This window comes from Oryza brachyantha, chromosome 9 (assembly GCF_000231095.2).
Source record: "Oryza brachyantha chromosome 9, ObraRS2, whole genome shotgun sequence".
Lineage (NCBI taxonomy): Eukaryota > Viridiplantae > Streptophyta > Magnoliopsida > Poales > Poaceae > Oryza > Oryza brachyantha.
Genome location: NC_023171.2, coordinates 4139421 through 4148784, shown reverse-complemented (window position 1 = coordinate 4148784; position 9364 = coordinate 4139421). Strand labels below are relative to the sequence as shown.

The following is a 9364-nucleotide window of genomic DNA, read 5'->3' as shown; positions in this document are numbered from 1 at the left end:
ATAAGAATTCACGCTCAAGGTCGGGGCTAACAAGGCTCGAGGCAGCAAGGCTGGCAACATGACTTAGGGGAGACCGGTTCATCAAGTCATCAAGCTTAAAAGATTCCGCCGCCATTGAAGACGAACCTGTTTCTGGTAATGTAGGAATGCCAAGACGCCGAGCACCGTCGCCATGGCATCTACGGGCAACTGTACAAAGCAGTTGATTCACAAGGTCATCACAAGGAGTGGGCACTCGAGGCTCATCAAAAGAGCCAGATGCAAGTTCAGCGGAACATAGCTCCATAATCTACTGTAGCCCAGAAGCTTTAGGCTCGAGAACGGGAGCCGGAGGAACGGTAACGCTTTCGACTCGAGTGCCAGCAGCAGTATCTTGAGCAACAACAGCAGGGCGAGGAGAGACAACGGTCGCGCCAGCTTGAACAGAAGCCGACGGCGCAGAGAGTGACTCGGCTTGAGAAGGAAGGGTGGTAGCTAGAGCTTGGTCACGTTCCTCCTCTGAAAGTTCTAGAGGGTGAGCAGGAACGGAGACGGGAGAAGAACAAGGAGGAAGAGTGAAGTCAAAACGATCTTCACGGTAGACACTGGCAGGAGCAACTCGAATTCTTTTCGAGCCTTGAGTGCTCGACTCCCTGTCGCCAGCCTTACCCTGAACGGCCCGGAGCGGTTTGGTAGGAATAGGAGATACGTAAAGACGACTCGAAGTGGCCGAATCGTCGCTCCCTCCGTCACTCCCATCAATATCCACATCACTTTCACTCCCTCTGTGGTCAGCGTGGCTGGGGCTCGAAGGCATTTTCCTTTTTCTCGAACCACTATCGCGGCTGCGAGAAACAAGTTCTCGAGTAGGGGCAAGTGCGCCTTGAGAGAGCAACACCCGGTTCCGCCAAAGACTGCCTTGAGGACCAACAAAGGCATCATGCTCTGAAACGGTGTAGGGCCCGAGAAGGTTGACGTCAATCTTTTCGGCTTTGTCGAACGGCAGAGCTATACAAAATCGAAAACAACACATAAGGCTAATAACAAAAAAAGGGGGGAGAAGAAAAGACAAGAGTTACTTTTTGAGTTTTTGACAGGCTCGAAGTGGGGAAGCAGTAGGTCTTGTGCAGTTTTGGCAAGTCGAATACCCCAGTTGGACGAAGTGGGCCATACCTTCATAGTAGCAAACTCTTCAAACAAATCTCAAATGTTGTACTGAAAGTAGAGCTCCTTGACTCGGTCTTCAATTTGCTTGAAGTCACCGGACCAAGAAACCCTGGGCTCTGGCACGAAATCAGTTACGTTGCCACGAAACTGAAGAATGCAGTTTTCGCCAGTCTCGTCAGAAGACCTAATTTTGTGGTAAAACCAGCGGGACTGCCAATCCTCACCCCACTTCGTTCGAATCCCAAGAATGGGCCACAGATGTCCTTGACCGCTGCGAGTAAGAAAATTCATCCCTCCAAAGTACGAGTTCCACTGCTTATAATGCCTGATGTTGTGGATGTACACAAAGTCAGTGCCATGAGGATTCCCGTCACAGCTTCGAATCATCCACTCAAAAATGCCTAGGGGAACAATAGCGCTAGGCGCGAGCTGACACAATTTGATCTGGTAAATACTCAACACTTCGCCTATCAACTTGGAGCAGGGGAAGCGGAATCCAGCATCGAAATAGGATTGAAAGACAACCGTACAGCCAGCATGAGTAGTAACCGGAAACTCCTCATTATAAGGAAGGATAACATCATCCGCGTTCCGAATCTGCTTCAGCTTAATCATTCGAGACAAAATGCTCGAATCCATGCTAGTCCGACCGAGCAACCGACTGCTACTGCGAGAGGAGCAAGCCAAAGATTTAGACTTGCCCCAGGAAGCATGAAGATTGGTGTTCTTCATATTGGAAAGATGGAGGGTACCAACGAGAGCGCGAGGTTGCGGATGCTAGGGCAGTCAAACTCGAAAACTACGAAAACAGGAGCGACAGAGGCAAGAGCGCGAGAGGCAGGTAGGGCTCCTCGCAAGAAGCGCCCCCCCCCCACCCATTTTATAGGGGACCCCCAGGTGAGAGAGTGCGACGGTTCGATTCCCGAGAAGATAAAACAAATTAATAATTATAAGTAATAATGATAATAAAATAAATAACATAAATATGTATATATATATATAATAAAATAAAAATAATAATTTTTATCGAAAAAAGTGGTTTTTTTTTCGACCAGGGCGTACGGCGTCCTCCCTCGAAGCAGCTTGAGGCTCGTTTCAGCTGAATAGGGGAAAGGCGAGCCCGATACTTTGAAGAGGCACGGGTTCAGCCAAAGCGAGTTTTCAACCTCACGCGTGAGGGGCTTGTTGGTACGGGCCCCTCCTTCCCATCCTATTCGCCCAAAGCGAGCCACGAAACCATATTCGACCAAGATGCCTTGATGTTCGAGCATCATGCCTTTGTTGTATGTTCGACCAAGATGCCTTGGTATTCGAGCATCATGCCTTCATGGCATGTTCGACCAAGATGCCTAGGTATTTGAGCATCATGCCTTCGTGGCATGTTTGACCAAGATGCCTTGGTGTTCAAGCATCATGCCTTCGTGGCATGTTTGACCAAGATGCCTTGGTATTTGAGTTTGGCACTTAGATACTACTAGCACCCCCTCGGCCATCTGGTCCAAGTAAAAATACGGAGACTTGCTCATCACGACTCCAAGAAATATTCTCATCAAGATGCCTGGGGACCAGCACTCAAGTGCACTCGAGTACTGAAAATAGCTGGCATGGTGGTCCCCACGAAGCTACGTATTTTACCCTTGTACCCTTAGACTACCCATGGGCATTTGGGTGATTGTACAAGAGGTCCTCTAGGGCTATAAAAGCCCATACCCCTATCCTGTAAAACTCAAGATTAATGAGGAATACAAAGCCGAGGCTTTTCGAACATCGTCTACTTGAACCTCTCGTGTGTGTATGTGCGATTAGTTTTTTCCATAGTCGCATATATGTTTTTTGTGTTCATGACGTAAAGTCACAATAGTGGCGTAGTAAATTGGACTCCCAACAAAGCAAAGAAAATAGTCCACTGACACATTTCCATGTTTCCGACTTCTCAAATCATTAATTGCCTTTATTTTTTTTACTAAGAATTGCAGTTTTAGAATATGCAATAGGCTTTGGTCTATGTTCTTTGGTTCCATCAAAAGAAATACAGTTGTACTAAAACCCATGGCTTGGGGGGTAGAAAACGACGACGTCACATGAAAGAGAACTTGTGACGATGTACCAAACGTTTTGAATATGTTTCATCATAACATGTAACACATACAAATTCATTATTTACGCTATATCTTGCAAATATATGATGTGTGGTTAACCACACCTGGAAGCGTGATGTTGGGATCTAGTGGATACGATGGCTATATCAGACAAATTGCGGAGCAATAGATGGGTAGATCAGACATCGGTGAAGTGGTTGGGCCTGACAGAATAACTCTGGATAAATGAATATAATCTATAGCAACATGAACAACCACATGACAATTGAAAACTCAAAATGATTTTTTTTCAGCCATAAAAAACTAAATAGTAATTGGTTGATGGTAAGAAATACTAATTAAGAGAACAAAACTACTGTTATGTAACAGGTTACATATACTAGCTAGCAGCCAGGATTTGTAGTACTGTACTTACATAGGAACATCATCAATTTTAGTATTTGAGAAAACAACATGTAATTCTCAAACTAATCATATAGTCCATGCTTAACATGCATCTGGAATATTTCCTGCCTGCTCCCCCCCCCCCTCCCCACCCCCTTTCCCTTTAGGCCAAAAACTCTAAACAAGGTCAAGAACCCTTTAGTTACCTGGCTGATGGCATGGGAGCGAGGAAGCGCGACTTTCCGGCGACCCGACGGCAACTGGACTTGAGCCGCAATGACGGAGGAGCGGATAGCGAGGGATGATGACTTGATGGCAGCTAACAGATGGTGGCGGCGCTGCAGATAAGATTAGGGCGTTTTTCGGCATGGCAGATCAGGGGATTTTTTTTTTTCGGGTTGTTTCCCTACCCAGGTCAAAGAGAGAGATACAAGGAGCGATAGGAATATCCTGAGTTGTGCATATTCTTTTGGTTATGAGTGTGCGTAATTGCGTATGACAGGTGGACCTAGCAACATCTTAGGATAAATTAGTCTAATCCTATTTTTTAGAGAAAACTGAAAACATTTGGGAAAGCATGCTATTTTTATACATGGATGTTACTGTATGTTTGAGATCTTCCAGATGGGAAACACATAGTTGTAAAATGCAACAAACTAGAACAACCATCAGGGCAGAAGCTGGGTAGTTGGGACAATTTTTGGGCACAATAGCAAGAAATGGAAGCTATTGTCCATTAGATAAGAAGGCCTCGAGAAAAGTCAAAGAGAACAAAGAAGATTTGATAATACTCCAATTTATACAAGTCAGTCTAATGCTAAAGATTGTATAAATAAAATGTGTTGATTTTGTTTAATTACTACTCACTTTCTAGTCATTATATTCTGCACACCTAACAAAACATCTATGTTTTATTGATATGATCTAACATTTTCTTTAATTCATTGTTCCTATATAATTTTATACAAAGTTCTTGTACCCTCATTCATGTGAGAAATAGATATTAAAATCAATTGGAAGAGATTGGAAGCGATTCAAGGCAGCACTGAAGAAAAAATGGTTTAATCCTAAGAAAGAAGTTTTCTTCTCTCTATTAGCTTTGTCTAGAGGATATAGAGAAAGACCAACGGGAAACATTTGTCAACTATTGGAAGTCAAAGAAAGGAAAGGTAATAATTATACAAAAAGATTTGTAATGTAACCTCATTCACTTACATATTGTGCTAGTGTTAAAGAGTTGAGGAGGTGTGAATTCATCAATAATGCATTGTTTTTATAATAGATCCTTAGTGAGAAGAACAAAAGAAGTCATGCAATGTTGAAGAACACCCCACTTAGCAGGACCAAAAGAGTTATGCTTGTTGGTCTGAGGACTTGGTGAGTATGTTCTGTTATATTCTATTCCATATGGTTTTTTGTATGAGGTGAATCAGAGATTACTTTTTATATAAAACGCTTTAGAAGGATTTTTACTGAAATTTTAGAAGGAATATTTTGCTGAGTTAACCTCTCTTATTTGACCATGTGTCGTATTCGGAGGTGCTGATGCATAGCTGATTGCTACTAGTTACTGTCTATGAATTTACTATACAGTTGGCTTCTGCTAGATTTTAACTTGTAGATCCTTGCTTAATTAACATGTCATTACAATCCTAATTGGGATGGAATCCATAATGGCTGCCTCTGCCTCTAAGTAGGCTATATTTACCTCTATATATTTGGTTCTAGTAAAATAGGAGATCCAAAGAACCACTATATTGATTTTCTTTTTTTTTTAAACAACACCTTCCATGTTTAGAGACAAGATGATCCAAATAAGAAGCAACCACACATAGCACAAATTTACCTAACAATTCACAAAAAAGGGGGCAGTGATAAAGATGAACATGTGGTATGCTACATACACACAATCTTTTCTTTAGTATCGAGTCATTAGTATCTGTACTTGTCAGAATGCATGCATTATTCACTTGTAGGCTCAATTGGAGAACCTTGTTGAAGAACAATCAGGATTGGCACAAAATGATCAGGGAAGAGCTGCATAGAAAGGTGGCACTCTACATAAAGTATTGGATGAAGAAAAACCTAGCGAAGTGCATGGGATGGGATTTCTTCCTATTCGTAAACAAGTTTATGGCCGCACATCACATCATCTCAAGAACATAAATATTACTATAGTGGATCACTCATCAGTGGATCACTCATGAGGTGGTTGGTGCGGTGGCTGGTGGTGTGGTGGCGGTGCACAGGAGGCGGCAGTTGGGTGACAAAAGGGCACAAAAACAGCCCCCTTGGGTTTGCTTATATAGCTAGGGAACAAATAAATCGGAAGGTTTGGTATGAACAGAAAAAAAGAAAGGGAAGGAAAGGGGAGAGGATGCACAGGAGGCGGCGGCAGGCCACGAGGGTGCATGGCTACAATGGCTTTGGTGGCTTGGATTTTGCCCAACACGCGTGAAAACCATCTTGGGCCCAAAAAGGAAGGAATGCCCATGACCAAGGAAAAAAGAGAGAGAAACGGTCGTGGAACTTAATTAAACTTTAAACAACTTTATTTGAAACTTTAGTTCAGAAAATGTTTAATCTAGAATTTCTACTATAAATCATGTTAATCAGGTTTGGCACAACAAATATATCAAAAATATTCTTGATCCTTGCGTGCAATTATTCAAATAATTTTATTTTCAATTTGTTAACTCTTGACTTAAGCAAAAAATAATTTCTTTATTCCTCCTCAATTACTATTTAAGCTAGGGAAAAGCTTGAGCTGTTACATTCAGATGCATCTATTAGGTGTATCCCCTTATGCTTAAATGAGAAACAATTAAACAGAGTCAAATAAGACTATATTTAAAAAAAAAACTTGGGAGCATTGAATCAATGCACTTAATAGGTGTAGCTCCTTATTCTATGCTTAGATAAGTACAACTAACATAGAATCCAATAAAACTTACATCCTAAGACATGCTCAGAAAGTTACCTATCCCGAGTGGTCCCATCCCGAGTGCTTTGAGTCAGAGTGGTACTCACCCGAGTGATTCCTGCGGATTCAATAGTATCAAAATAAGTTGAAGAATAAATCGATAGATTACTTTGTCCAACAAAATGCCATAAGGCTTAATCAATAGATTGAGCTAAGTGGTTATTTACCTGAATATAATAGTACCTTGGGTCTCATTTAGGTTGGGCAAATACTTAACAATATCTTGTGCCTAGGGTATGTCTATCCGATATTTGTATCTCCAATAGAAGACCGGTTGATGACCCTTTTTAAAAGCATACCATTTGTAGTACTTTAATCCTAATGGCCTCCTTGGATAGTGAAATTTGGGGGAGGAGATTCTTCCAATGCCTAAACTTGACTAATGTATGTTTATTACACAACAACAACCTCAACTTCATATGTTCCCAAGACATTATTTGGTCGCTACCTTCTGATATTTTGTAGTATTTTAATCCAGTATGTAGTTTCATTCAGTGGGTGGACGGAGAGAATCTCCACCGTGATGGAACACGTCCATATCCACAAAGTGAACCAATATCTGACTATAGGAGAAGGAATGCTAAACACAAACGACGTATGGTAGCAAAAGCGTCAGAGTGGTGGGTCAATCCTAATAGACTACCAATGTGGAGGCCGGAGCGAGCGTCCTGAGTGTCTTTGTGGTGACCTTGCCAGGTTGTTAGATCTGTAACACAAAGAACTCTCGGACAACAATGCTTCATTTGTCCTAACATAGATGAGGATCATTTCATGGTAAGTACCATTTTTCCTTGAAAAGTTCGAATAACCCTGTTTTAACATATGCCATATACAAATTTACATTATCGATTCTAACTATACATTTCAAGCAGGAAGAATAAAGAAAATGTGCATTCGTACGGTGGATGGATAGAGAGATCTACTCTGGTAGGTGTAACAATTATTCAACTTGAAACGACACCTCAACTCATTCAAGCATGAATGGAGGACGTATGACATGTGCAGTCTGCTAGCATGGATTGGAGGCTTAATCCGTTCGGCATACCAAAATGGTCTGGATGTCCAAAATGTGGTTGTGATGATCGTTGTCACGTTAGTACATCTTTTCAACCCGAGACGTTCGGAAGAAGATGTTTCCTTTGTCCAAACATACTCAACAACCACACTGTAAGTCAGAACTATTACAATTGAACATTACGTATGGTGTCTCGTTAACATTGGTAACATCATTCTGGAGCAAATCTTATTTCTTACGGGAATCAAAGAATATGCGCACTACATGGATCGACGATGTCATTCCGTAGTACAATGGCAAGAAAAATAACTGAAGCCGAAACACATAATGAGTACATGCGAGAGGAGGAGTTCCAATAATCAATATGGGTATAATGATGTGACCTCGCAGGCTCCATATGGACCCCATTCCCCAATGACATGAATTTTTTTTCCAGTACATGCAATGTCATATCAATTGTTGTATGGTCCTATTTGAGTTTAAGTCTTTAAGTTTTTTCCACGCAGTCCGGTCTAAACGATTATATCTTCTGCAATAATACGTGAGGTTTATTCACAAACCAAAAACTTTTCACAATTGCAACCCTCAACTTCAATAGTAGCCTTTCCCTTTCTAAACTACTTAGCACTCGAACTATCACTAAAAAAATTGATAATTTCTCGGTGTACCGTATCTTTGTTTAGCACCTACAGGAGAGTCCAATAGCTTCATGCAAATGTTGTGCATGTGTTCATATCGACATACGGACTCACGATTTCTAAAAATAAAATTAAACTATTACATTATACATTACAAGCATCTTATATATCCATGCAAGATTTTATGAATAAAAATAATAGTTCATATTAGTACAACTCCTTTGGTTTATAAACTCTCAAATACTCCATGAAAATTAATTCCCATGGTATAACAATTTGGGTTTTCGAATCGATGGTTCACAACATGAGTTCTCACGCCTCGTATCTATTTTTTTTATCTTTTGACTTAATAAATTAATTAATTAGCCCAATAGAGTAGAACAGATCTCATCAATCAATAATAATTGACAAAACATTGGTGAATAGTGTGTTAATATAAACAAAAGACTATGAGAAAATCTAAAAAATGCCACTGACAAACATGTAAGTCTAAGAAATGCCATTGATGAGTGCAAGTTCTAGGAAATGCCATCATGCAAATGAATTTGTCTGAGAAATATCGTTGCCGTTAGGGTTCCATCCATTTTTGTCGTTAAATACAATGTTCACACTATAGAAGTTAACAGAGATGCTAACGGAACCCTAACGACGATGGCATTTCTTAGACAAATTTGTTTGACGATGGCATTTCCTGGAACTTTCACTCGTCGATGGCATTTCTTAGAATTAAGTGCTTGTCAATGACATTTTGTTAGATTTTCACAGACTATTTACCTAAAGAAGCTTAACCGAACACAACAACTATCGTAAACATTGCCCCTAACTAACCCTAAACCAAAACCTAATCTCCTGTAATAACCTAAGCCAAAACTAACCCTAAACCTAACATGAAAAAAAAACTGACCTCATCCTAACCCAAAACACCATGGTAGAGGGTGGCATGGGGGCTGCCTGCAAAAAAGGTAGCCCCGACCTCTACCGGGCATGCTCGGTGTTTTTGCAGTCAGCCCCCAAGGGGCTAGACCGCAAAAAACCACCGCCCTGTCAATGGCCGTCGGCTGCCGAGTTGTTGTGTGCCATGTAGGCCACCGCGCCCTTC

General features: G+C 41.2%; 1 pseudogene; it reads left to right on the top strand.

The window, feature by feature from the left end:
• Nucleotides 1-1857: 1857 nt before the first annotated feature.
• LOC121055322 lies at nt 1858-5836 on the top strand (annotated as a pseudogene).
• The last annotated feature ends 3528 nt before the right edge of the window (nt 5837-9364 follow it).